This window comes from Pristiophorus japonicus, unplaced genomic scaffold, assembly GCF_044704955.1.
Source record: "Pristiophorus japonicus isolate sPriJap1 unplaced genomic scaffold, sPriJap1.hap1 HAP1_SCAFFOLD_81, whole genome shotgun sequence".
In the NCBI taxonomy this organism is placed as follows: Eukaryota; Metazoa; Chordata; class Chondrichthyes; family Pristiophoridae; genus Pristiophorus; species Pristiophorus japonicus.
Genome location: NW_027254729.1, coordinates 280,880 through 307,997, shown reverse-complemented (window position 1 = coordinate 307,997; position 27,118 = coordinate 280,880). Strand labels below are relative to the sequence as shown.

General features: G+C 44.4%; 24 non-coding genes across 24 annotated transcripts; all 24 read right to left on the bottom strand.

Moving 5' to 3' along the window:
* Positions 1-365: 365 nt before the first annotated feature.
* On the bottom strand, positions 366-439 carry trnai-aau (transfer RNA isoleucine (anticodon AAU)). The gene has a single exon. It is a non-coding gene; the product is annotated as a tRNA-Ile (tRNA).
* A 1,579-nt stretch (positions 440-2,018) lies between these two features.
* trnae-uuc (transfer RNA glutamic acid (anticodon UUC)) lies at positions 2,019-2,090 on the bottom strand. The gene has a single exon. It is a non-coding gene; the product is annotated as a tRNA-Glu (tRNA).
* Positions 2,091-2,620: 530 nt separating this feature from the next.
* Positions 2,621-2,694, bottom strand: trnai-aau (transfer RNA isoleucine (anticodon AAU)). The gene has a single exon. It is a non-coding gene; the product is annotated as a tRNA-Ile (tRNA).
* A 1,582-nt stretch (positions 2,695-4,276) lies between these two features.
* Positions 4,277-4,348, bottom strand: trnae-uuc (transfer RNA glutamic acid (anticodon UUC)). The gene has a single exon. It is a non-coding gene; the product is annotated as a tRNA-Glu (tRNA).
* A 535-nt stretch (positions 4,349-4,883) lies between these two features.
* Positions 4,884-4,957, bottom strand: trnai-aau (transfer RNA isoleucine (anticodon AAU)). The gene has a single exon. It is a non-coding gene; the product is annotated as a tRNA-Ile (tRNA).
* A 1,582-nt stretch (positions 4,958-6,539) lies between these two features.
* Positions 6,540-6,611, bottom strand: trnae-uuc (transfer RNA glutamic acid (anticodon UUC)). The gene has a single exon. It is a non-coding gene; the product is annotated as a tRNA-Glu (tRNA).
* A 531-nt stretch (positions 6,612-7,142) lies between these two features.
* On the bottom strand, positions 7,143-7,216 carry trnai-aau (transfer RNA isoleucine (anticodon AAU)). Its single transcript has one exon. It is a non-coding gene; the product is annotated as a tRNA-Ile (tRNA).
* A 1,582-nt stretch (positions 7,217-8,798) lies between these two features.
* On the bottom strand, positions 8,799-8,870 carry trnae-uuc (transfer RNA glutamic acid (anticodon UUC)). Its single transcript has one exon. It is a non-coding gene; the product is annotated as a tRNA-Glu (tRNA).
* Positions 8,871-9,401: 531 nt separating this feature from the next.
* Positions 9,402-9,475, bottom strand: trnai-aau (transfer RNA isoleucine (anticodon AAU)). Its single transcript has one exon. It is a non-coding gene; the product is annotated as a tRNA-Ile (tRNA).
* A 1,582-nt stretch (positions 9,476-11,057) lies between these two features.
* On the bottom strand, positions 11,058-11,129 carry trnae-uuc (transfer RNA glutamic acid (anticodon UUC)). Its single transcript has one exon. It is a non-coding gene; the product is annotated as a tRNA-Glu (tRNA).
* A 531-nt stretch (positions 11,130-11,660) lies between these two features.
* On the bottom strand, positions 11,661-11,734 carry trnai-aau (transfer RNA isoleucine (anticodon AAU)). Its single transcript has one exon. It is a non-coding gene; the product is annotated as a tRNA-Ile (tRNA).
* A 1,582-nt stretch (positions 11,735-13,316) lies between these two features.
* trnae-uuc (transfer RNA glutamic acid (anticodon UUC)) lies at positions 13,317-13,388 on the bottom strand. The gene has a single exon. It is a non-coding gene; the product is annotated as a tRNA-Glu (tRNA).
* A 531-nt stretch (positions 13,389-13,919) lies between these two features.
* Positions 13,920-13,993, bottom strand: trnai-aau (transfer RNA isoleucine (anticodon AAU)). The gene has a single exon. It is a non-coding gene; the product is annotated as a tRNA-Ile (tRNA).
* Positions 13,994-15,575: 1,582 nt separating this feature from the next.
* Positions 15,576-15,647, bottom strand: trnae-uuc (transfer RNA glutamic acid (anticodon UUC)). The gene has a single exon. It is a non-coding gene; the product is annotated as a tRNA-Glu (tRNA).
* Positions 15,648-16,178: 531 nt separating this feature from the next.
* On the bottom strand, positions 16,179-16,252 carry trnai-aau (transfer RNA isoleucine (anticodon AAU)). The gene has a single exon. It is a non-coding gene; the product is annotated as a tRNA-Ile (tRNA).
* A 1,582-nt stretch (positions 16,253-17,834) lies between these two features.
* Positions 17,835-17,906, bottom strand: trnae-uuc (transfer RNA glutamic acid (anticodon UUC)). Its single transcript has one exon. It is a non-coding gene; the product is annotated as a tRNA-Glu (tRNA).
* Positions 17,907-18,437: 531 nt separating this feature from the next.
* Positions 18,438-18,511, bottom strand: trnai-aau (transfer RNA isoleucine (anticodon AAU)). Its single transcript has one exon. It is a non-coding gene; the product is annotated as a tRNA-Ile (tRNA).
* A 1,582-nt stretch (positions 18,512-20,093) lies between these two features.
* Positions 20,094-20,165, bottom strand: trnae-uuc (transfer RNA glutamic acid (anticodon UUC)). The gene has a single exon. It is a non-coding gene; the product is annotated as a tRNA-Glu (tRNA).
* A 531-nt stretch (positions 20,166-20,696) lies between these two features.
* Positions 20,697-20,770, bottom strand: trnai-aau (transfer RNA isoleucine (anticodon AAU)). Its single transcript has one exon. It is a non-coding gene; the product is annotated as a tRNA-Ile (tRNA).
* A 1,582-nt stretch (positions 20,771-22,352) lies between these two features.
* trnae-uuc (transfer RNA glutamic acid (anticodon UUC)) lies at positions 22,353-22,424 on the bottom strand. The gene has a single exon. It is a non-coding gene; the product is annotated as a tRNA-Glu (tRNA).
* A 531-nt stretch (positions 22,425-22,955) lies between these two features.
* On the bottom strand, positions 22,956-23,029 carry trnai-aau (transfer RNA isoleucine (anticodon AAU)). The gene has a single exon. It is a non-coding gene; the product is annotated as a tRNA-Ile (tRNA).
* A 1,582-nt stretch (positions 23,030-24,611) lies between these two features.
* Positions 24,612-24,683, bottom strand: trnae-uuc (transfer RNA glutamic acid (anticodon UUC)). Its single transcript has one exon. It is a non-coding gene; the product is annotated as a tRNA-Glu (tRNA).
* Positions 24,684-25,214: 531 nt separating this feature from the next.
* Positions 25,215-25,288, bottom strand: trnai-aau (transfer RNA isoleucine (anticodon AAU)). Its single transcript has one exon. It is a non-coding gene; the product is annotated as a tRNA-Ile (tRNA).
* A 1,582-nt stretch (positions 25,289-26,870) lies between these two features.
* On the bottom strand, positions 26,871-26,942 carry trnae-uuc (transfer RNA glutamic acid (anticodon UUC)). Its single transcript has one exon. It is a non-coding gene; the product is annotated as a tRNA-Glu (tRNA).
* Between the last annotated feature and the right edge of the window lie 176 nt (positions 26,943-27,118).

Sequence of the window (27,118 nt, the reverse complement as noted above, 5' to 3'; positions counted from 1 at the left end):
GTCGGCATCCACTGAAATCTATTTCATTCTGTCCTTTTCTCGGGATTTTTCACACTCGGTGCCGGGTGAACATTTCATTTGGTGTTTTTGTGCTGAACTGCAGTCTTTTGCCCATCTCCAGGCGACAGAACCGTTCTGTCTGTCTGTTTCTACTTTGGAGCATTTACAGGAACAGCCCTCCGGTTCATCGTTTATCAGTAAACCAAGAAACAGAAACAAAAAGAAAGATGTGCCTCTCAACCCCGTCGGCAATTGACTGTTATTCCAAATAATTCCCAACCCTTGGGATTCTGTGTGGATTTGTTTCATTATAAACATTTTGAACGTGACCAAAAACCGAAATAAATTTATGAAAAACACTGGAATGGCCCGTACGGGGATCGAACCCGCGACCTTGGCGTTATTAGCACCACGCACTAACCAACTGAGCTAACCGGCCACAAATTGTGTTAACGTTGCGTGAAAGCTCAGTCTGCGGGGATTGTGTTTCCAACTCACACTGGGAGACAGATTTCCTGCATAAACCTTGAACACATCACATCGCTTAAACATTGTTCACTGTTCATCTACAACACTGCGCAGAGAGTAAATAGAACGTAACAGAAAAAGAGCGCTAAATCTAAAAACAATTCACGTTGAAAATTATTATCACGCAACCGCTGAACAGCCCACTGTCCCGATATAAAATCAGCCATTACCCTTAGAATGAAGGGAACGCGAAATAACCAGAAATTTCTGAAACACGAGATTGAACCAGGAACCATCTGGATCTTAAGTCAAACGCCTTCCCAACTCAACTATTTCGGCGTGACAGTGAACGAAGCAAAGTTTTCTCACACCTTTTTGAAAGAAAACCTGACCCCGGAATGAATTGCCCCACCCACTCAGTCCTCATTTCGGGGCAATGGGTCCCAAACACATCTCAGAGCTCAGGTGTGTTAATGTAAAGTATAATGATACCGAAAATCTTAATGCTCATGTTCCGTTATCACTGCCCACGATGCAGGCAGTGGTCTTGTACACGTTGCTAAGTTCAAAATGTGTATTTTTTCGCACTGGCAATGAATTAACTGATATCTGTGCTGTGATCAACTAGGTTTCTTAGGGTGATGTCGTGCAAGAACGTAATGGAAGCCTAATTATATTGGTGATTGTTCTCACACTGCAGTTAAATGTTGGCAAACTTACAGTGTCAATCAGCAATTCTAGTTCCACATGTTGATTTAATGTTCTGCTGAAGTGTTCATAAAGAAACAAAGCTTGCACAACAGGCTCGATCTCACCGTCTTGAAGAAACAGTGAAATATACTGGAGAGTTTATAACTGTTTGAGAACAAAAAATGTCAGTAACATACCCCGTTCTTTTCTCGACACTGATGGGCTGTGAAAGGAGACCGGCCGAAGTCCCACTTACCCGCACTGACCCCGAGGCAAGGTGAAATTCTAACAGGTTCAGTCCATAGCAGTGCTATGCTGAAGAGAGATAAGTGTCGCGAATAAAGGAGAGATTTAACAATACTGATGTTGAATGTCGGTTAGATCAATCACTCCATGAATTCACTGCTGGAAATTCAGGGCTTGTAAATTGCTTGTGAACGCTAAACATAGCCAATGTGCAATATAGGAGGGGCCCAGGCCAAATGAATGCTCGGGATAACTTATCAGTGGCCATGTCCCAGGCATTCACTGATTCCAGTCTTGCACACGGAGCTAAGTTTAAAATGCTGAATATTTCCACACTGGCAATGCATTGACAGATGGTAAGCTAGAGTGATGTGCCGCAAAAATGTACACGGAAGGCTAAAGTTAGCCATGATTGGCAACATTTACGGTGTCAATCAGCACTTGTTGAGCGAGATCTCCTCATTTCCTGCTGACTTTAAAACGGAAGGCACAGAAGTGTATGCTGTATCACTGCAACGAATGATGCGCTGCTGATGGTTGGGGCAGCAAGAGTGCAATGAGCTGTAAATTTGTTCAGGAACAGCCTTGCAGTTCAAACGGCCGAAAATACATTGTACCCTGACCGGGAATCGAACCCGGGCCGCAGCGGTGAAAGCGCCGAATCCTAACCACTAGACCACCAGGGAAGCTGCTGCACATTTGCTTGCCAACAAGCAGACAAACACAGTCTGTCCTGCTTGCTCCTTCCAAATTCTCACCATATTCGCGCCAGGAAAAACTGTTCGGAGCAAATGGCATTTTTTGTGGAGAGCACTACAGATATGTCCGCGCATCCACAGCATCACGTGCGGGTCGGCATCCACTGAAATCTATTTCATTCTGTCCTTTTCTCGGGATTTTTCACACTCGGTGCCGGGTGAACATTTCATTTGGTGTTTTTGTCCTGAACTGCAGTCTTTTGCCCATCTCCAGGCGACAGAACCGTTCTGTCTGTCTGTTTCTACTTTGGAGCATTTACAGGAACAGGCCTCCGGTTCATCGTTTATCAGCAAACCAAGAAACACAAATAAACAGAAAGATGTGCCTCTCAACCCCGTCGGCAAATGACTGTTATTCCAAATAATTCCCAACCCTTGGGATTCTGTGTGGATTTGTTTCATTATAAAGATTTTGAACGTGACCAAAAACCGAATAAAATTTATGAAAAACACTGGAATGGCCCGTACGGGGATCGAACCCGCGACCTTGGCGTTATTAGCACCACGCTCTAACCAACTGAGCTAACCGGCCACAAATTGTGCTAACGTTGCGTGAAAGCTCAGTCTGCGGGGATTGTGTTTCCAACTCACACTGGGAGACAGATTTCCTGCATAAACCTTGAACACATCACATCGCTTAAACATTGTTCACTGTTCATCTACAACACTGCGCAGAGTGTAAATAGAACGTAACAGAAAAAGAGCGCTAAATCTAAAAACAATTCACGTTGAAAATTATTATCACGCAACCGCTGAACAGCCCACTGTCCCGATATAAAATCAGCCATTACCCTTAGAATGAAGGGAACGCGAAATAACCAGAAATTGCTGAAACACGGGATTGAACCAGGAACCATCTGGATCTTAAGTCAAACGCCTTCCCAACTCAACTATTTCGGCGTGACAGTGAACGAAGCAAAGTTTTCTCACACCTTTTTGAAAGAAAACCTGACCCCGGAATGAATTGCCCCACCCACTCAGTCCTCATTTCGGGGCAATGGGTCCCAAACACATCTCAGAGCTCAGGTTGTGTTAATGTAAAGTATAATGATACCGAAAATCTTAATGCTCATGTTCCGTTATCACTGCCCACGATGCAGGCAGTGGTCTTGTACACGTTGCTAAGTTCAAAATGTGTATTTTTTCGCACTGGCAATGAATTAACTGATATCTGTGCTGTGATCAACTAGGTTTCTTAGGGTGATGTCGTGCAAGAACGTAATGGAAGCCTACTTATATTGGTGATTGTTCTCACACTGCAGTTAAATGTTGGCAAACTTACAGTGTCAATCAGCAATTCAAGATCCACATGTTGATTTAATGTTCTGCTGAAGTGTTCATAAAGAAACAAAGCTTGCACAACGGGCTCGATCTCACCGTCTTGAAGAAACAGTGAAATATACTGGAGAGTTTATAACTGTTTGAGAACAAAAAATGTCAGTAACATACCCCGTTCTTTTCTCGACACTGATGGGCTGTGAAAGGGAGACCGGCCGAAGTCCCACTTAGCCGCACTGACCCCGAGGCAAGGTGAAATTCTAACAGGTTCAGTCCATAGCAGTGCTATGCTGAAGAGAGATAAGTGTCGCGAATAAAGGAGAGATTTAACAATACTGATGTTGAATGTCGGTTAGATCAATCACTCCATGAATTCACTGCTGGGAAATTCAGGGCTTGTAAATTGCCTGTGAACGCTAAACATAGCCAATGTGCAATATAGGAGGGGCCCAGGCCAAATGAATGCTCGGGATAACTTATCAGTGGCCATGTCCCAGGCATTCACTGATTCCAGTCTTGCACACGGAGCTAAGTTTAAAATGCTGAATATTTCCACACTGGCAATGCATTGACAGATGGTAAGCTAGAGTGATGTGCCGCAAAAATGTACACGGAAGGCTAAAGTTGGCCATGATTGGCAACATTTACGGTGTCAATCAGCACTTGTTGAGCGAGATCTCCTCATTTCCTGCTGACTTTAAAACGGAAGGCACAGAAGTGTATGCTGTATCACTGCAACGAATGATGCGCTGCTGATGGTTGGGGCAGCAAGAGTGCAATGAGCTGCAAATTTGTTCAGGAACAGCCTTGCAGTTCAAACGGCCGAATATACATTGTACCCTGACCGGGAATCGAACCCGGGCCGCAGCGGTGAAAGCGCCGAATCCTAACCACTAGACCACCAGGGAAGCTGCTGCACATTTGCTTGCCAACAAGCAGACAAACACAGTCTGTCCTGCTTGCTCCTTCCAAATTCTCACCATATTCGCGCCAGGAAAAACTGTTCGGAGCAAATGGCATTTTTTGTAGAGAGCACTACAGATATGTCCGCGCATCCACAGCATCACGTGCGGGTCGGCATCCACTGAAATCTATTTCATTCTGTCCTTTTCTCGGGATTTTTCACACACGGTGCCGGGTGAACATTTCATTTGGTGTTTTTGTCCTGAACTGCAGTCTTTTGCCCATCTCCAGGCGACAGAACCGTTCTGTCTGTCTGTTTCTACTTTGGAGCATTTACAGGAACAGCCCTCCGGTTCATCGTTTATCAGCAAACCAAGAAACACAAATAAACAGAAAGATGTGCCTCTCAACCCCGTCGGCAAATGACTGTTATTCCAAATAATTCCCAACCATTGGGATTCTGTGTGGATTTGTTTCATTATAAAGATTTGATTTTCAACGTGACCAAAAACCGAATAAAAATTATGAAAAACACTGGAATGGCCCGTACGGGGATCGAACCCGCGACCTTGGCGTTATTAGCACCACGCTCTAACCAACTGAGCTAACCGGCCACAAATTGTGTTTAAGTTGCGTGAAAGCTCAGTCTGCGGGAATTGTGTTTCCAACTCACACTGGGAGACAGATTTCCTGCATAAACATTGAACACATCACATCGCTTAAACATTGTTCACTGTTTATCTACAACACTGCGCAGAGTGTAAATAGAACGTAACAGAAAAAGAGCGCTAAATCTAAAAACAATTCACGTTGAAAATTATTATCACGCAACCGCTGAACAGCCCACTGTCCCGATATAAAATCAGCCATTACCCTTAGAATGAAGGGAACGCGAAATAACCAGAAATTGCTGAAACACGGGATTGAACCAGGAACCATCTGAATCTTAAGTCAAACGCCTTCCCCACTCAACTATTTCGGCGTGACAGTGAACGAAGCAAAGTTTTCTCACACCTTTTTGAAAGAAAACCTGACCCCGGAATGAATTGCCACACCCACTCAGTCCTCATTTCGGGGCAATGGGTCCCAAACACATCTCAGAGCTCAGGTTGTGTTAATGTAAAGTATAATGATACCGAAAATCTTAATGCTCATGTTCCGTTATCACTGCCCACGATGCAGGCAGTGGTCTTGTACACGTTGCTAAGTTCAAAATGTGTATTTTTTCGCACTGGCAATGAATTAACTGATATCTGTGCTGTGATCAACTAGGTTTCTTAGGGTGATGTCGTGCAAGAACGTAATGGAAGCCTAATTATATTGGTGATTGTTCTCACACTGCAGTTAAATGTTGGCAAACTTACAGTGTCAATCAGCAATTCTAGTTCCACATGTTGATTTAATGTTCTGCTGAAGTGTTCATAAAGAAACAAAGCTTGCACAACAGGCTCGATCTCACCGTCTTGAAGACACAGTGAAATATACTGGAGAGTTTATAACTGTTTGAGAACATAAAATGTCAGTAACATACCCCGTTCTTTTCTCGACACTGATGGGCTGTGAAAGGGAGACCGGCCGAAGTCCCACTTACCCGCACTGACCCCGAGGCAAGGTGAAATTCTAACTGGTTCAGTCCATAGCAGTGCTATGCTGAAGAGAGATAAGTGTCGCGAATAAAGGAGAGATTAAACAATACTGATGTTGAATGTCGGTTAGATCAATCACTCCATGAATTCAATGCTGGGAAATTCAGGGCTTGTAAATTGCCTGTGAACGCTAAACATAGCCAATGTGCAATATAGGAGGGGCCCAGGCCAAATGAATGCTCGGGATAAATTATCAGTGGCCATGGCCCAGGCATTCACTGATTCCAGTCTTGCACACGGAGCTAAGTTTAAAATGCTGAATATTTCCACACTGGCAATGCATTGACAGATGGTAAGCTAGAGTGATGTGCCGCAAAAATGTACACGGAAGGCTAAAGTTAGCCATGATTGGCAACATTTATGGTGTCAATCAGCACTTGTTGAGCGAGATCTCCTCATTTCCTGCTGACTTTAAAACGGAAGGCACAGAAGTGTATGCTGTATCACTGCAACGAATGATGCGCTGCTGATGGTTGGGGCAGCAAGAGTGCAATGAGCTGTTTATTTGTTCAGGAACAGCCTTGCAGTTCAAACGGCCGAAAATACATTGTACCCTGACCGGGAATCGAACCCGGGCCGCAGCGGTGAAAGCGCCGAATCCTAACCACTAGACCACCAGGGAAGCTGCTGCACATTTGCTTGCCAACATACAGACCAACACAGTCTGTCCTGCTTGCTCCTTCCAAATTCTCATCATATTCGCGCCAGGAAAAACTGTTCGGAGAAAATGGCATTTTTTGTGGAGAGCACTACAGATATGTCCGCGCATCCACAGCATCACGTGCGGGTCGGCATCCACTGAAATCTATTTCATTCTGTCCTTTTCTCGGGATTTTTCACACTCGGTGCCGGGTGAACATTTCATTTGGTGTTTTTGTGCTGAACGGCAGTCTTTTGCCCATCTCCAGGCGACAGAACCGTTCTGTCTGTCTGTTTCTACTTTGGAGCATTTATAGGAACAGGCCTCCGGTTCATCGTTTATCAGCAAACCAAGAAACACAAATAAACAGAAAGATGTGCCTCTCAACCCCGTCGGCAAATGACTGTTATTCTCAAATAATTCCCAACCTTTGGGATTCTGTGTGGATTTGTTTCATTATAAAGATTTTCAACGTGACCAAAAACCGAATAAAAATTATGAAAAACACTGGAATGGCCCGTACGGGGATCGAACCCGCGACCTTGGCGTTATTAGCACCACGCTCTAACCAACTGAGCTAACCGGCCACAAATTGTGTTTAAGTTGCGTGAAAGCTCAGTCTGCGGGGATTGTGTTTCCAACTCACACTGGGAGACAGATTTCCTGCATAAACATTGAACACATCACATCGCTTAAACATTGTTCACTGTTTATCTACAACACTGCGCAGAGTGTAAATAGAACGTAACAGAAAAAGAGCGCTAAATCTAAAAACAATTCACGTTGAAAATTATTATCACGCAACCGCTGAACAGCCCACTGTCCCGATATAAAATCAGCCATTACCCTTAGAATGAAGGGAACGCGAAATAACCAGAAATTGCTGAAACACGGGATTGAACCAGGAACCATCTGAATCTTAAGTCAAACGCCTTCCCCACTCAACTATTTCGGCGTGACAGTGAACGAAGCAAAGTTTTCTCACACCTTTTTGAAAGAAAACCTGACCCCGGAATGAATTGCCACACCCACTCAGTCCTCATTTCGGGGCAATGGGTCCCAAACACATCTCAGAGCTCAGGTTGTGTTAATGTAAAGTATAATGATACCGAAAATCTTAATGCTCATGTTCCGTTATCACTGCCCACGATGCAGGCAGTGGTCTTGTACACGTTGCTAAGTTCAAAATGTGTATTTTTTCGCACTGGCAATGAATTAACTGATATCTGTGCTGTGATCAACTAGGTTTCTTAGGGTGATGTCGTGCAAGAACGTAATGGAAGCCTAATTATATTGGTGATTGTTCTCACACTGCAGTTAAATGTTGGCAAACTTACAGTGTCAATCAGCAATTCTAGTTCCACATGTTGATTTAATGTTCTGCTGAAGTGTTCATAAAGAAACAAAGCTTGCACAACAGGCTCGATCTCACCGTCTTGAAGACACAGTGAAATATACTGGAGAGTTTATAACTGTTTGAGAACATAAAATGTCAGTAACATACCCCGTTCTTTTCTCGACACTGATGGGCTGTGAAAGGGAGACCGGCCGAAGTCCCACTTACCCGCACTGACCCCGAGGCAAGGTGAAATTCTAACTGGTTCAGTCCATAGCAGTGCTATGCTGAAGAGAGATAAGTGTCGCGAATAAAGGAGAGATTAAACAATACTGATGTTGAATGTCGGTTAGATCAATCACTCCATGAATTCAATGCTGGGAAATTCAGGGCTTGTAAATTGCCTGTGAACGCTAAACATAGCCAATGTGCAATATAGGAGGGGCCCAGGCCAAATGAATGCTCGGGATAAATTATCAGTGGCCATGGCCCAGGCATTCACTGATTCCAGTCTTGCACACGGAGCTAAGTTTAAAATGCTGAATATTTCCACACTGGCAATGCATTGACAGATGGTAAGCTAGAGTGATGTGCCGCAAAAATGTACACGGAAGGCTAAAGTTAGCCATGATTGGCAACATTTATGGTGTCAATCAGCACTTGTTGAGCGAGATCTCCTCATTTCCTGCTGACTTTAAAACGGAAGGCACAGAAGTGTATGCTGTATCACTGCAACGAATGATGCGCTGCTGATGGTTGGGGCAGCAAGAGTGCAATGAGCTGTTTATTTGTTCAGGAACAGCCTTGCAGTTCAAACGGCCGAAAATACATTGTACCCTGACCGGGAATCGAACCCGGGCCGCAGCGGTGAAAGCGCCGAATCCTAACCACTAGACCACCAGGGAAGCTGCTGCACATTTGCTTGCCAACATACAGACCAACACAGTCTGTCCTGCTTGCTCCTTCCAAATTCTCACCATATTCGCGCCAGGAAAAACTGTTCGGAGAAAATGGCATTTTTTGTGGAGAGCACTACAGATATGTCCGCGCATCCACAGCATCACGTGCGGGTCGGCATCCACTGAAATCTATTTCATTCTGTCCTTTTCTCGGGATTTTTCACACTCGGTGCCGGGTGAACATTTCATTTGGTGTTTTTGTGCTGAACTGCAGTCTTTTGCCCATCTCCAGGCGACAGAACCGTTCTGTCTGTCTGTTTCTACTTTGGAGCATTTATAGGAACAGGCCTCCGGTTCATCGTTTATCAGCAAACCAAGAAACACAAATAAACAGAAAGATGTGCCTCTCAACCCCGTCGGCAAATGACTGTTATTCTCAAATAATTCCCAACCTTTGGGATTCTGTGTGGATTTGTTTCATTATAAAGATTTTCAACGTGACCAAAAACCGAATAAAAATTATGAAAAACACTGGAATGGCCCGTACGGGGATCGAACCCGCGACCTTGGCGTTATTAGCACCACGCTCTAACCAACTGAGCTAACCGGCCACAAATTGTGTTTAAGTTGCGTGAAAGCTCAGTCTGCGGGGATTGTGTTTCCAACTCACACTGGGAGACAGATTTCCTGCATAAACATTGAACACATCACATCGCTTAAACATTGTTCACTGTTTATCTACAACACTGCGCAGAGTGTAAATAGAACGTAACAGAAAAAGAGCGCTAAATCTAAAAACAATTCACGTTGAAAATTATTATCACGCAACCGCTGAACAGCCCACTGTCCCGATATAAAATCAGCCATTACCCTTAGAATGAAGGGAACGCGAAATAACCAGAAATTGCTGAAACACGGGATTGAACCAGGAACCATCTGAATCTTAAGTCAAACGCCTTCCCCACTCAACTATTTCGGCGTGACAGTGAACGAAGCAAAGTTTTCTCACACCTTTTTGAAAGAAAACCTGACCCCGGAATGAATTGCCACACCCACTCAGTCCTCATTTCGGGGCAATGGGTCCCAAACACATCTCAGAGCTCAGGTTGTGTTAATGTAAAGTATAATGATACCGAAAATCTTAATGCTCATGTTCCGTTATCACTGCCCACGATGCAGGCAGTGGTCTTGTACACGTTGCTAAGTTCAAAATGTGTATTTTTTCGCACTGGCAATGAATTAACTGATATCTGTGCTGTGATCAACTAGGTTTCTTAGGGTGATGTCGTGCAAGAACGTAATGGAAGCCTAATTATATTGGTGATTGTTCTCACACTGCAGTTAAATGTTGGCAAACTTACAGTGTCAATCAGCAATTCTAGTTCCACATGTTGATTTAATGTTCTGCTGAAGTGTTCATAAAGAAACAAAGCTTGCACAACAGGCTCGATCTCACCGTCTTGAAGACACAGTGAAATATACTGGAGAGTTTATAACTGTTTGAGAACATAAAATGTCAGTAACATACCCCGTTCTTTTCTCGACACTGATGGGCTGTGAAAGGGAGACCGGCCGAAGTCCCACTTACCCGCACTGACCCCGAGGCAAGGTGAAATTCTAACTGGTTCAGTCCATAGCAGTGCTATGCTGAAGAGAGATAAGTGTCGCGAATAAAGGAGAGATTAAACAATACTGATGTTGAATGTCGGTTAGATCAATCACTCCATGAATTCAATGCTGGGAAATTCAGGGCTTGTAAATTGCCTGTGAACGCTAAACATAGCCAATGTGCAATATAGGAGGGGCCCAGGCCAAATGAATGCTCGGGATAAATTATCAGTGGCCATGGCCCAGGCATTCACTGATTCCAGTCTTGCACACGGAGCTAAGTTTAAAATGCTGAATATTTCCACACTGGCAATGCATTGACAGATGGTAAGCTAGAGTGATGTGCCGCAAAAATGTACACGGAAGGCTAAAGTTAGCCATGATTGGCAACATTTATGGTGTCAATCAGCACTTGTTGAGCGAGATCTCCTCATTTCCTGCTGACTTTAAAACGGAAGGCACAGAAGTGTATGCTGTATCACTGCAACGAATGATGCGCTGCTGATGGTTGGGGCAGCAAGAGTGCAATGAGCTGTTTATTTGTTCAGGAACAGCCTTGCAGTTCAAACGGCCGAAAATACATTGTACCCTGACCGGGAATCGAACCCGGGCCGCAGCGGTGAAAGCGCCGAATCCTAACCACTAGACCACCAGGGAAGCTGCTGCACATTTGCTTGCCAACATACAGACCAACACAGTCTGTCCTGCTTGCTCCTTCCAAATTCTCATCATATTCGCGCCAGGAAAAACTGTTCGGAGAAAATGGCATTTTTTGTGGAGAGCACTACAGATATGTCCGCGCATCCACAGCATCACGTGCGGGTCGGCATCCACTGAAATCTATTTCATTCTGTCCTTTTCTCGGGATTTTTCACACTCGGTGCCGGGTGAACATTTCATTTGGTGTTTTTGTGCTGAACGGCAGTCTTTTGCCCATCTCCAGGCGACAGAACCGTTCTGTCTGTCTGTTTCTACTTTGGAGCATTTATAGGAACAGGCCTCCGGTTCATCGTTTATCAGCAAACCAAGAAACACAAATAAACAGAAAGATGTGCCTCTCAACCCCGTCGGCAAATGACTGTTATTCTCAAATAATTCCCAACCTTTGGGATTCTGTGTGGATTTGTTTCATTATAAAGATTTTCAACGTGACCAAAAACCGAATAAAAATTATGAAAAACACTGGAATGGCCCGTACGGGGATCGAACCCGCGACCTTGGCGTTATTAGCACCACGCTCTAACCAACTGAGCTAACCGGCCACAAATTGTGTTTAAGTTGCGTGAAAGCTCAGTCTGCGGGGATTGTGTTTCCAACTCACACTGGGAGACAGATTTCCTGCATAAACATTGAACACATCACATCGCTTAAACATTGTTCACTGTTTATCTACAACACTGCGCAGAGTGTAAATAGAACGTAACAGAAAAAGAGCGCTAAATCTAAAAACAATTCACGTTGAAAATTATTATCACGCAACCGCTGAACAGCCCACTGTCCCGATATAAAATCAGCCATTACCCTTAGAATGAAGGGAACGCGAAATAACCAGAAATTGCTGAAACACGGGATTGAACCAGGAACCATCTGAATCTTAAGTCAAACGCCTTCCCCACTCAACTATTTCGGCGTGACAGTGAACGAAGCAAAGTTTTCTCACACCTTTTTGAAAGAAAACCTGACCCCGGAATGAATTGCCACACCCACTCAGTCCTCATTTCGGGGCAATGGGTCCCAAACACATCTCAGAGCTCAGGTTGTGTTAATGTAAAGTATAATGATACCGAAAATCTTAATGCTCATGTTCCGTTATCACTGCCCACGATGCAGGCAGTGGTCTTGTACACGTTGCTAAGTTCAAAATGTGTATTTTTTCGCACTGGCAATGAATTAACTGATATCTGTGCTGTGATCAACTAGGTTTCTTAGGGTGATGTCGTGCAAGAACGTAATGGAAGCCTAATTATATTGGTGATTGTTCTCACACTGCAGTTAAATGTTGGCAAACTTACAGTGTCAATCAGCAATTCTAGTTCCACATGTTGATTTAATGTTCTGCTGAAGTGTTCATAAAGAAACAAAGCTTGCACAACAGGCTCGATCTCACCGTCTTGAAGACACAGTGAAATATACTGGAGAGTTTATAACTGTTTGAGAACATAAAATGTCAGTAACATACCCCGTTCTTTTCTCGACACTGATGGGCTGTGAAAGGGAGACCGGCCGAAGTCCCACTTACCCGCACTGACCCCGAGGCAAGGTGAAATTCTAACTGGTTCAGTCCATAGCAGTGCTATGCTGAAGAGAGATAAGTGTCGCGAATAAAGGAGAGATTAAACAATACTGATGTTGAATGTCGGTTAGATCAATCACTCCATGAATTCAATGCTGGGAAATTCAGGGCTTGTAAATTGCCTGTGAACGCTAAACATAGCCAATGTGCAATATAGGAGGGGCCCAGGCCAAATGAATGCTCGGGATAAATTATCAGTGGCCATGGCCCAGGCATTCACTGATTCCAGTCTTGCACACGGAGCTAAGTTTAAAATGCTGAATATTTCCACACTGGCAATGCATTGACAGATGGTAAGCTAGAGTGATGTGCCGCAAAAATGTACACGGAAGGCTAAAGTTAGCCATGATTGGCAACATTTATGGTGTCAATCAGCACTTGTTGAGCGAGATCTCCTCATTTCCTGCTGACTTTAAAACGGAAGGCACAGAAGTGTATGCTGTATCACTGCAACGAATGATGCGCTGCTGATGGTTGGGGCAGCAAGAGTGCAATGAGCTGTTTATTTGTTCAGGAACAGCCTTGCAGTTCAAACGGCCGAAAATACATTGTACCCTGACCGGGAATCGAACCCGGGCCGCAGCGGTGAAAGCGCCGAATCCTAACCACTAGACCACCAGGGAAGCTGCTGCACATTTGCTTGCCAACATACAGACCAACACAGTCTGTCCTGCTTGCTCCTTCCAAATTCTCACCATATTCGCGCCAGGAAAAACTGTTCGGAGAAAATGGCATTTTTTGTGGAGAGCACTACAGATATGTCCGCGCATCCACAGCATCACGTGCGGGTCGGCATCCACTGAAATCTATTTCATTCTGTCCTTTTCTCGGGATTTTTCACACTCGGTGCCGGGTGAACATTTCATTTGGTGTTTTTGTGCTGAACTGCAGTCTTTTGCCCATCTCCAGGCGACAGAACCGTTCTGTCTGTCTGTTTCTACTTTGGAGCATTTATAGGAACAGGCCTCCGGTTCATCGTTTATCAGCAAACCAAGAAACACAAATAAACAGAAAGATGTGCCTCTCAACCCCGTCGGCAAATGACTGTTATTCTCAAATAATTCCCAACCTTTGGGATTCTGTGTGGATTTGTTTCATTATAAAGATTTTCAACGTGACCAAAAACCGAATAAAAATTATGAAAAACACTGGAATGGCCCGTACGGGGATCGAACCCGCGACCTTGGCGTTATTAGCACCACGCTCTAACCAACTGAGCTAACCGGCCACAAATTGTGTTTAAGTTGCGTGAAAGCTCAGTCTGCGGGGATTGTGTTTCCAACTCACACTGGGAGACAGATTTCCTGCATAAACATTGAACACATCACATCGCTTAAACATTGTTCACTGTTTATCTACAACACTGCGCAGAGTGTAAATAGAACGTAACAGAAAAAGAGCGCTAAATCTAAAAACAATTCACGTTGAAAATTATTATCACGCAACCGCTGAACAGCCCACTGTCCCGATATAAAATCAGCCATTACCCTTAGAATGAAGGGAACGCGAAATAACCAGAAATTGCTGAAACACGGGATTGAACCAGGAACCATCTGAATCTTAAGTCAAACGCCTTCCCCACTCAACTATTTCGGCGTGACAGTGAACGAAGCAAAGTTTTCTCACACCTTTTTGAAAGAAAACCTGACCCCGGAATGAATTGCCACACCCACTCAGTCCTCATTTCGGGGCAATGGGTCCCAAACACATCTCAGAGCTCAGGTTGTGTTAATGTAAAGTATAATGATACCGAAAATCTTAATGCTCATGTTCCGTTATCACTGCCCACGATGCAGGCAGTGGTCTTGTACACGTTGCTAAGTTCAAAATGTGTATTTTTTCGCACTGGCAATGAATTAACTGATATCTGTGCTGTGATCAACTAGGTTTCTTAGGGTGATGTCGTGCAAGAACGTAATGGAAGCCTAATTATATTGGTGATTGTTCTCACACTGCAGTTAAATGTTGGCAAACTTACAGTGTCAATCAGCAATTCTAGTTCCACATGTTGATTTAATGTTCTGCTGAAGTGTTCATAAAGAAACAAAGCTTGCACAACAGGCTCGATCTCACCGTCTTGAAGACACAGTGAAATATACTGGAGAGTTTATAACTGTTTGAGAACATAAAATGTCAGTAACATACCCCGTTCTTTTCTCGACACTGATGGGCTGTGAAAGGGAGACCGGCCGAAGTCCCACTTACCCGCACTGACCCCGAGGCAAGGTGAAATTCTAACTGGTTCAGTCCATAGCAGTGCTATGCTGAAGAGAGATAAGTGTCGCGAATAAAGGAGAGATTAAACAATACTGATGTTGAATGTCGGTTAGATCAATCACTCCATGAATTCAATGCTGGGAAATTCAGGGCTTGTAAATTGCCTGTGAACGCTAAACATAGCCAATGTGCAATATAGGAGGGGCCCAGGCCAAATGAATGCTCGGGATAAATTATCAGTGGCCATGGCCCAGGCATTCACTGATTCCAGTCTTGCACACGGAGCTAAGTTTAAAATGCTGAATATTTCCACACTGGCAATGCATTGACAGATGGTAAGCTAGAGTGATGTGCCGCAAAAATGTACACGGAAGGCTAAAGTTAGCCATGATTGGCAACATTTATGGTGTCAATCAGCACTTGTTGAGCGAGATCTCCTCATTTCCTGCTGACTTTAAAACGGAAGGCACAGAAGTGTATGCTGTATCACTGCAACGAATGATGCGCTGCTGATGGTTGGGGCAGCAAGAGTGCAATGAGCTGTTTATTTGTTCAGGAACAGCCTTGCAGTTCAAACGGCCGAAAATACATTGTACCCTGACCGGGAATCGAACCCGGGCCGCAGCGGTGAAAGCGCCGAATCCTAACCACTAGACCACCAGGGAAGCTGCTGCACATTTGCTTGCCAACATACAGACCAACACAGTCTGTCCTGCTTGCTCCTTCCAAATTCTCACCATATTCGCGCCAGGAAAAACTGTTCGGAGAAAATGGCATTTTTTGTGGAGAGCACTACAGATATGTCCGCGCATCCACAGCATCACGTGCGGGTCGGCATCCACTGAAATCTATTTCATTCTGTCCTTTTCTCGGGATTTTTCACACTCGGTGCCGGGTGAACATTTCATTTGGTGTTTTTGTGCTGAACTGCAGTCTTTTGCCCATCTCCAGGCGACAGAACCGTTCTGTCTGTCTGTTTCTACTTTGGAGCATTTATAGGAACAGGCCTCCGGTTCATCGTTTATCAGCAAACCAAGAAACACAAATAAACAGAAAGATGTGCCTCTCAACCCCGTCGGCAAATGACTGTTATTCTCAAATAATTCCCAACCTTTGGGATTCTGTGTGGATTTGTTTCATTATAAAGATTTTCAACGTGACCAAAAACCGAATAAAAATTATGAAAAACACTGGAATGGCCCGTACGGGGATCGAACCCGCGACCTTGGCGTTATTAGCACCACGCTCTAACCAACTGAGCTAACCGGCCACAAATTGTGCTTAAGTTGCGTGAAAGCTCAGTCTGCGGGGATTGTGTTTCCAACTCACACTGGGAGACAGATTTCCTGCATAAACATTGAACACATCACATCGCTGAAACATTGTTCACTGTTTATCTACAACACTGCGCAGAGTGTAAATAGAACGTAACAGAAAAAGAGCGCTAAATCTAAAAACAATTCACGTTGAAAATTATTATCACGCAACCCCTGAACAGCCCACTGTCCCGATATAAAATCAGCCATTACCCTTAGAATGAAGGGAACGCGAAATAACCAGAAATTGCTGAAACACGGGATTGAACCAGGAACCATCTGAATCTTAAGTCAAACGCCTTCCCCACTCAACTATTTCGGCGTGACAGTGAACGAAGCAAAGTTTTCTCACACCTTTTTGAAAGAAAACCTGACCCCGGAATGAATTGCCACACCCACTCAGTCCTCATTTCGGGGCAATGGGTCCCAAACACATCTCAGAGCTCAGGTTGTGTTAATGTAAAGTATAATGATACCGAAAATCTTAATGCTCATGTTCCGTTATCACTGCCCACGATGCAGGCAGTGGTCTTGTACACGTTGCTAAGTTCAAAATGTGTATTTTTTCGCACTGGCAATGAATTAACTGATATCTGTGCTGTGATCAACTAGGTTTCTTAGGGTGATGTCGTGCAAGAACGTAATGGAAGCCTAATTATATTGGTGATTGTTCTCACACTGCAGTTAAATGTTGGCAAACTTACAGTGTCAATCAGCAATTCTAGTTCCACATGTTGATTTAATGTTCTGCTGAAGTGTTCATAAAGAAACAAAGCTTGCACAACAGGCTCGATCTCACCGTCTTGAAGACACAGTGAAATATACTGGAGAGTTTATAACTGTTTGAGAACATAAAATGTCAGTAACATACCCCGTTCTTTTCTCGACACTGATGGGCTGTGAAAGGGAGACCGGCCGAAGTCCCACTTACCCGCACTGACCCCGAGGCAAGGTGAAATTCTAACTGGTTCAGTCCATAGCAGTGCTATGCTGAAGAGAGATAAGTGTCGCGAATAAAGGAGAGATTAAACAATACTGATGTTGAATGTCGGTTAGATCAATCACTCCATGAATTCAATGCTGGGAAATTCAGGGCTTGTAAATTGCCTGTGAACGCTAAACATAGCCAATGTGCAATATAGGAGGGGCCCAGGCCAAATGAATGCTCGGGATAAATTATCAGTGGCCATGGCCCAGGCATTCACTGATTCCAGTCTTGCACACGGAGCTAAGTTTAAAATGCTGAATATTTCCACACTGGCAATGCATTGACAGATGGTAAGCTAGAGTGATGTGCCGCAAAAATGTACACGGAAGGCTAAAGTTAGCCATGATTGGCAACATTTATGGTGTCAATCAGCACTTGTTGAGCGAGATCTCCTCATTTCCTGCTGACTTTAAAACGGAAGGCACAGAAGTGTATGCTGTATCACTGCAACGAATGATGCGCTGCTGATGGTTGGGGCAGCAAGAGTGCAATGAGCTGTTTATTTGTTCAGGAACAGCCTTGCAGTTCAAACGGCCGAAAATACATTGTACCCTGACCGGGAATCGAACCCGGGCCGCAGCGGTGAAAGCGCCGAATCCTAACCACTAGACCACCAGGGAAGCTGCTGCACATTTGCTTGCCAACATACAGACCAACACAGTCTGTCCTGCTTGCTCCTTCCAAATTCTCACCATATTCGCGCCAGGAAAAACTGTTCGGAGAAAATGGCATTTTTTGTGGAGAGCACTACAGATATGTCCGCGCATCCACAGCATCACGTGCGGGTCGGCATCCACTGAAATCTATTTCATTCTGTCCTTTTCTCGGGATTTTTCACACTCGGTGCCGGGTGAACATTTCATTTGGTGTTTTTGTGCTGAACTGCAGTCTTTTGCCCATCTCCAGGCGACAGAACCGTTCTGTCTGTCTGTTTCTACTTTGGAGCATTTATAGGAACAGGCCTCCGGTTCATCGTTTATCAGCAAACCAAGAAACACAAATAAACAGAAAGATGTGCCTCTCAACCCCGTCGGCAAATGACTGTTATTCTCAAATAATTCCCAACCTTTGGGATTCTGTGTGGATTTGTTTCATTATAAAGATTTTCAACGTGACCAAAAACCGAATAAAAATTATGAAAAACACTGGAATGGCCCGTACGGGGATCGAACCCGCGACCTTGGCGGTATTAGCACCACGCTCTAACCAACTGAGCTAACCGGCCACAAATTGTGTTTAAGTTGCGTGAAAGCTCAGTCTGCGGGGATTGTGTTTCCAACTCACACTGGGAGACAGATTTCCTGCATAAACATTGAACACATCACATCGCTTAAACATTGTTCACTGTTTATCGACAACACTGCGCAGAGTGTAAATAGAACGTAACAGAAAAAGAGCGCTAAATCTAAAAACAATTCACGTTGAAAATTATTATCACGCAACCGCTGAACAGCCGACTGTCCCGATATAAAATCAGCCATTACCCTTAGAATGAAGGGAACGCGAAATAACCAGAAATTGCTGAAACACGGGATTGAACCAGGAACCATCTGAATCTTAAGTCAAACGCCTTCCCCACTCAACTATTTCGGCGTGACAGTGAACGAAGCAAAGTTTTCTCACACCTTTTTGAAAGAAAACCTGACCCCGGAATGAATTGCCCCACCCACTCAGTCCTCATTTCGGGGCAATGGGTCCCAAACACATCTCAGAGCTCAGGTTGTGTTAATGTAAAGTATAATGATACCGAAAATCTTAATGCTCATGTTCCGTTATCACTGCCCACGATGCAGGCAGTGGTCTTGTACACGTTGCTAAGTTCAAAATGTGTATTTTTTCGCACTGGCAATGAATTAACTGATATCTGTGCTGTGATCAACTAGGTTTCTTAGGGTGATGTCGTGCAAGAACGTAATGGAAGCCTAATTATATTGGTGATTGTTCTCACACTGCAGTTAAATGTTGGCAAACTTACAGTGTCAATCAGCAATTCTAGTTCCACATGTTGATTTAATGTTCTGCTGAAGTGTTCATAAAGAAACAAAGCTTGCACAACAGGCTCGATCTCACCGTCTTGAAGACACAGTGAAATATACTGGAGAGTTTATAACTGTTTGAGAACATAAAATGTCAGTAACATACCCCGTTCTTTTCTCGACACTGATGGGCTGTGAAAGGGAGACCGGCCGAAGTCCCACTTACCCGCACTGACCCCGAGGCAAGGTGAAATTCTAACTGGTTCAGTCCATAGCAGTGCTATGCTGAAGAGAGATAAGTGTCGCGAATAAAGGAGAGATTAAACAATACTGATGTTGAATGTCGGTTAGATCAATCACTCCATGAATTCAATGCTGGGAAATTCAGGGCTTGTAAATTGCCTGTGAACGCTAAACATAGCCAATGTGCAATATAGGAGGGGCCCAGGCCAAATGAATGCTCGGGATAAATTATCAGTGGCCATGGCCCAGGCATTCACTGATTCCAGTCTTGCACACGGAGCTAAGTTTAAAATGCTGAATATTTCCACACTGGCAATGCATTGACAGATGGTAAGCTAGAGTGATGTGCCGCAAAAATGTACACGGAAGGCTAAAGTTAGCCATGATTGGCAACATTTATGGTGTCAATCAGCACTTGTTGAGCGAGATCTCCTCATTTCCTGCTGACTTTAAAACGGAAGGCACAGAAGTGTATGCTGTATCACTGCAACGAATGATGCGCTGCTGATGGTTGGGGCAGCAAGAGTGCAATGAGCTGTTTATTTGTTCAGGAACAGCCTTGCAGTTCAAACGGCCGAAAATACATTGTACCCTGACCGGGAATCGAACCCGGGCCGCAGCGGTGAAAGCGCCGAATCCTAACCACTAGACCACCAGGGAAGCTGCTGCACATTTGCTTGCCAACATACAGACCAACACAGTCTGTCCTGCTTGCTCCTTCCAAATTCTCACCATATTCGCGCCAGGAAAAACTGTTCGGAGAAAATGGCATTTTTTGTGGAGAGCACTACAGATATGTCCGCGCATCCACAGCATCACGTGCGGGTCGGCATCCACTGAAATCTATTTCATTCTGTCCTTTTCTCGGGATTTTTCACACTCGGTGCCGGGTGAACATTTCATTTGGTGTTTTTGTGCTGAACTGCAGTCTTTTGCCCATCTCCAGGCGACAGAACCGTTCTGTCTGTCTGTTTCTACTTTGGAGCATTTATAGGAACAGGCCTCCGGTTCATCGTTTATCAGCAAACCAAGAAACACAAATAAACAGAAAGATGTGCCTCTCAACCCCGTCGGCAAATGACTGTTATTCTCAAATAATTCCCAACCTTTGGGATTCTGTGTGGATTTGTTTCATTATAAAGATTTTCAACGTGACCAAAAACCGAATAAAAATTATGAAAAACACTGGAATGGCCCGTACGGGGATCGAACCCGCGACCTTGGCGTTATTAGCACCACGCTCTAACCAACTGAGCTAACCGGCCACAAATTGTGTTTAAGTTGCGTGAAAGCTCAGTCTGCGGGGATTGTGTTTCCAACTCACACTGGGAGACAGATTTCCTGCATAAACATTGAACACATCACATCGCTTAAACATTGTTCACTGTTTATCTACAACACTGCGCAGAGTGTAAATAGAACGTAACAGAAAAAGAGCGCTAAATCTAAAAACAATTCACGTTGAAAATTATTATCACGCAACCGCTGAACAGCCGACTGTCCCGATATAAAATCAGCCATTACCCTTAGAATGAAGGGAACGCGAAATAACCAGAAATTGCTGAAACACGGGATTGAACCAGGAACCATCTGAATCTTAAGTCAAACGCCTTCCCCACTCAACTATTTCGGCGTGACAGTGAACGAAGCAAAGTTTTCTCACACCTTTTTGAAAGAAAACCTGACCCCGGAATGAATTGCCCCACCCACTCAGTCCTCATTTCGGGGCAATGGGTCCCAAACACATCTCAGAGCTCAGGTTGTGTTAATGTAAAGTATAATGATACCGAAAATCTTAATGCTCATGTTCCGTTATCACTGCCCACGATGCAGGCAGTGGTCTTGTACACGTTGCTAAGTTCAAAATGTGTATTTTTTCGCACTGGCAATGAATTAACTGATATCTGTGCTGTGATCAACTAGGTTTCTTAGGGTGATGTCGTGCAAGAACGTAATGGAAGCCTAATTATATTGGTGATTGTTCTCACACTGCAGTTAAATGTTGGCAAACTTACAGTGTCAATCAGCAATTCTAGTTCCACATGTTGATTTAATGTTCTGCTGAAGTGTTCATAAAGAAACAAAGCTTGCACAACAGGCTCGATCTCACCGTCTTGAAGACACAGTGAAATATACTGGAGAGTTTATAACTGTTTGAGAACATAAAATGTCAGTAACATACCCCGTTCTTTTCTCGACACTGATGGGCTGTGAAAGGGAGACCGGCCGAAGTCCCACTTACCCGCACTGACCCCGAGGCAAGGTGAAATTCTAACTGGTTCAGTCCATAGCAGTGCTATGCTGAAGAGAGATAAGTGTCGCGAATAAAGGAGAGATTAAACAATACTGATGTTGAATGTCGGTTAGATCAATCACTCCATGAATTCAATGCTGGGAAATTCAGGGCTTGTAAATTGCCTGTGAACGCTAAACATAGCCAATGTGCAATATAGGAGGGGCCCAGGCCAAATGAATGCTCGGGATAAATTATCAGTGGCCATGGCCCAGGCATTCACTGATTCCAGTCTTGCACACGGAGCTAAGTTTAAAATGCTGAATATTTCCACACTGGCAATGCATTGACAGATGGTAAGCTAGAGTGATGTGCCGCAAAAATGTACACGGAAGGCTAAAGTTAGCCATGATTGGCAACATTTATGGTGTCAATCAGCACTTGTTGAGCGAGATCTCCTCATTTCCTGCTGACTTTAAAACGGAAGGCACAGAAGTGTATGCTGTATCACTGCAACGAATGATGCGCTGCTGATGGTTGGGGCAGCAAGAGTGCAATGAGCTGTTTATTTGTTCAGGAACAGCCTTGCAGTTCAAACGGCCGAAAATACATTGTACCCTGACCGGGAATCGAACCCGGGCCGCAGCGGTGAAAGCGCCGAATCCTAACCACTAGACCACCAGGGAAGCTGCTGCACATTTGCTTGCCAACATACAGACCAACACAGTCTGTCCTGCTTGCTCCTTCCAAATTCTCACCATATTCGCGCCAGGAAAAACTGTTCGGAGAAAATGGCATTTTTTGTGGAGAGCACTACAGATATGTCCGCGCATCCACAGCATCACGTGCGGGTCGGCATCCACTGAAATCTATTTCATTCTGTCCTTTTCTCGGGATTTTTCACACTCGGTGCCGGGTGAACATTTCATTTGGTGTTTTTGTGCTGAACTGCAGTCTTTTGCCCATCTCCAGGCGACAGAACCGTTCTGTCTGTCTGTTTCTACTTTGGAGCATTTATAGGAACAGGCCTCCGGTTCATCGTTTATCAGCAAACCAAGAAACACAAATAAACAGAAAGATGTGCCTCTCAACCCCGTCGGCAAATGACTGTTATTCTCAAATAATTCCCAACCTTTGGGATTCTGTGTGGATTTGTTTCATTATAAAGATTTTCAACGTGACCAAAAACCGAATAAAAATTATGAAAAACACTGGAATGGCCCGTACGGGGATCGAACCCGCGACCTTGGCGTTATTAGCACCACGCTCTAACCAACTGAGCTAACCGGCCACAAATTGTGCTTAAGTTGCGTGAAAGCTCAGTCTGCGGGGATTGTGTTTCCAACTCACACTGGGAGACAGATTTCCTGCATAAACATTGAACACATCACATCGCTTAAACATTGTTCACTGTTTATCTACAACACTGCGCAGAGTGTAAATAGAACGTAACAGAAAAAGAGCGCTAAATCTAAAAACAATTCACGTTGAAAATTATTATCACGCAACCCCTGAACAGCCCACTGTCCCGATATAAAATCAGCCATTACCCTTAGAATGAAGGGAACGCGAAATAACCAGAAATTGCTGAAACACGGGATTGAACCAGGAACCATCTGAATCTTAAGTCAAACGCCTTCCCCACTCAACTATTTCGGCGTGACAGTGAACGAAGCAAAGTTTTCTCACACCTTTTTGAAAGAAAACCTGACCCCGGAATGAATTGCCACACCCACTCAGTCCTCATTTCGGGGCAATGGGTCCCAAACACATCTCAGAGCTCAGGTTGTGTTAATGTAAAGTATAATGATACCGAAAATCTTAATGCTCATGTTCCGTTATCACTGCCCACGATGCAGGCAGTGGTCTTGTACACGTTGCTAAGTTCAAAATGTGTATTTTTTCGCACTGGCAATGAATTAACTGATATCTGTGCTGTGATCAACTAGGTTTCTTAGGGTGATGTCGTGCAAGAACGTAATGGAAGCCTAATTATATTGGTGATTGTTCTCACACTGCAGTTAAATGTTGGCAAACTTACAGTGTCAATCAGCAATTCTAGTTCCACATGTTGATTTAATGTTCTGCTGAAGTGTTCATAAAGAAACAAAGCTTGCACAACAGGCTCGATCTCACCGTCTTGAAGACACAGTGAAATATACTGGAGAGTTTATAACTGATTGAGAACATAAAATGTCAGTAACATACCCCGTTCTTTTCTCGACACTGATGGGCTGTGAAAGGGAGACCGGCCGAAGTCCCACTTACCCGCACTGACCCCGAGGCAAGGTGAAATTCTAACTGGTTCAGTCCATAGCAGTGCTATGCTGAAGAGAGATAAGTGTCGCGAATAAAGGAGAGATTAAACAATACTGATGTTGAATGTCGGTTAGATCAATCACTCCATGAATTCAATGCTGGGAAATTCAGGGCTTGTAAATTGCCTGTGAACGCTAAACATAGCCAATGTGCAATATAGGAGGGGCCCAGGCCAAATGAATGCTCGGGATAAATTATCAGTGGCCATGGCCCAGGCATTCACTGATTCCAGTCTTGCACACGGAGCTAAGTTTAAAATGCTGAATATTTCCACACTGGCAATGCATTGACAGATGGTAAGCTAGAGTGATGTGCCGCAAAAATGTACACGGAAGGCTAAAGTTAGCCATGATTGGCAACATTTATGGTGTCAATCAGCACTTGTTGAGCGAGATCTCCTCATTTCCTGCTGACTTTAAAACGGAAGGCACAGAAGTGTATGCTGTATCACTGCAACGAATGATGCGCTGCTGATGGTTGGGGCAGCAAGAGTGCAATGAGCTGTTTATTTGTTCAGGAACAGCCTTGCAGTTCAAACGGCCGAAAATACATTGTACCCTGACCGGGAATCGAACCCGGGCCGCAGCGGTGAAAGCGCCGAATCCTAACCACTAGACCACCAGGGAAGCTGCTGCACATTTGCTTGCCAACATACAGACCAACACAGTCTGTCCTGCTTGCTCCTTCCAAATTCTCACCATATTCGCGCCAGGAAAAACTGTTCGGAGAAAATGGCATTTTTTGTGGAGAGCACTACAGATATGTCCGCGCATCCACAGCATCACGTGCGGGTCGGCATCCACTGAAATCTATTTCATTCTGTCCTTTTCTCGGGATTTTTCACACTCGGTGCCGGGTGAACATTTCATTTGGTGTTTTTGTGCTGAACTGCAGTCTTTTGCCCATCTCCAGGCGACAGAACCGTTCTGTCTGTCTGTTTCTACTTTGGAGCATTTATAGGAACAGGCCTCCGGTTCATCGTTTATCAGCAAACCAAGAAACACAAATAAACAGAAAGATGTGCCTCTCAACCCCGTCGGCAAATGACTGTTATTCTCAAATAATTCCCAACCTTTGGGATTCTGTGTGGATTTGTTTCATTATAAAGATTTTCAACGTGACCAAAAACCGAATAAAAATTATGAAAAACACTGGAATGGCCCGTACGGGGATCGAACCCGCGACCTTGGCGGTATTAGCACCACGCTCTAACCAACTGAGCTAACCGGCCACAAATTGTGTTTAAGTTGCGTGAAAGCTCAGTCTGCGGGGATTGTGTTTCCAACTCACACTGGGAGACAGATTTCCTGCATAAACATTGAACACATCACATCGCTTAAACATTGTTCACTGTTTATCTACAACACTGCGCAGAGTGTAAATAGAACGTAACAGAAAAAGAGCGCTAAATCTAAAAACAATTCACGTTGAAAATTATTATCACGCAACCGCTGAACAGCCGACTGTCCCGATATAAAATCAGCCATTACCCTTAGAATGAAGGGAACGCGAAATAACCAGAAATTGCTGAAACACGGGATTGAACCAGGAACCATCTGAATCTTAAGTCAAACGCCTTCCCCACTCAACTATTTCGGCGTGACAGTGAACGAAGCAAAGTTTTCTCACACCTTTTTGAAAGAAAACCTGACCCCGGAATGAATTGCCCCACCCACTCAGTCCTCATTTCGGGGCAATGGGTCCCAAACACATCTCAGAGCTCAGGTTGTGTTAATGTAAAGTATAATGATACCGAAAATCTTAATGCTCATGTTCCGTTATCACTGCCCACGATGCAGGCAGTGGTCTTGTACACGTTGCTAAGTTCAAAATGTGTATTTTTTCGCACTGGCAATGAATTAACTGATATCTGTGCTGTGATCAACTAGGTTTCTTAGGGTGATGTCGTGCAAGAACGTAATGGAAGCCTAATTATATTGGTGATTGTTCTCACACTGCAGTTAAATGTTGGCAAACTTACAGTGTCAATCAGCAATTCTAGTTCCACATGTTGATTTAATGTTCTGCTGAAGTGTTCATAAAGAAACAAAGCTTGCACAACAGGCTCGATCTCACCGTCTTGAAGACACAGTGAAATATACTGGAGAGTTTATAACTGTTTGAGAACATAAAATGTCAGTAACATACCCCGTTCTTTTCTCGACACTGATGGGCTGTGAAAGGGAGACCGGCCGAAGTCCCACTTACCCGCACTGACCCCGAGGCAAGGTGAAATTCTAACTGGTTCAGTCCATAGCAGTGCTATGCTGAAGAGAGATAAGTGTCGCGAATAAAGGAGAGATTAAACAATACTGATGTTGAATGTCGGTTAGATCAATCACTCCATGAATTCAATGCTGGGAAATTCAGGGCTTGTAAATTGCCTGTGAACGCTAAACATAGCCAATGTGCAATATAGGAGGGGCCCAGGCCAAATGAATGCTCGGGATAAATTATCAGTGGCCATGGCCCAGGCATTCACTGATTCCAGTCTTGCACACGGAGCTAAGTTTAAAATGCTGAATATTTCCACACTGGCAATGCATTGACAGATGGTAAGCTAGAGTGATGTGCCGCAAAAATGTACACGGAAGGCTAAAGTTAGCCATGATTGGCAACATTTATGGTGTCAATCAGCACTTGTTGAGCGAGATCTCCTCATTTCCTGCTGACTTTAAAACGGAAGGCACAGAAGTGTATGCTGCATCACTGCAACGAATGATGCGCTGCTGATGGTTGGGGCAGCAAGAGTGCAATGAGCTGTTTATTTGTTCAGGAACAGCCTTGCAGTTCAAACGGCCGAAAATACATTGTACCCTGACCGGGAATCGAACCCGGGCCGCAGCGGTGAAAGCGCCGAATCCTAACCACTAGACCACCAGGGAAGCTGCTGCACATTTGCTTGCCAACATACAGACCAACACAGTCTGTCCTGCTTGCTCCTTCCAAATTCTCACCATATTCGCGTCAGGAAAAACTGTTCGGAGAAAATGGCATTTTTTGTGGAGAGCACTACAGATATGTCCGCGCATCCACAGCATCACGTGCGGGTCGGCATCCA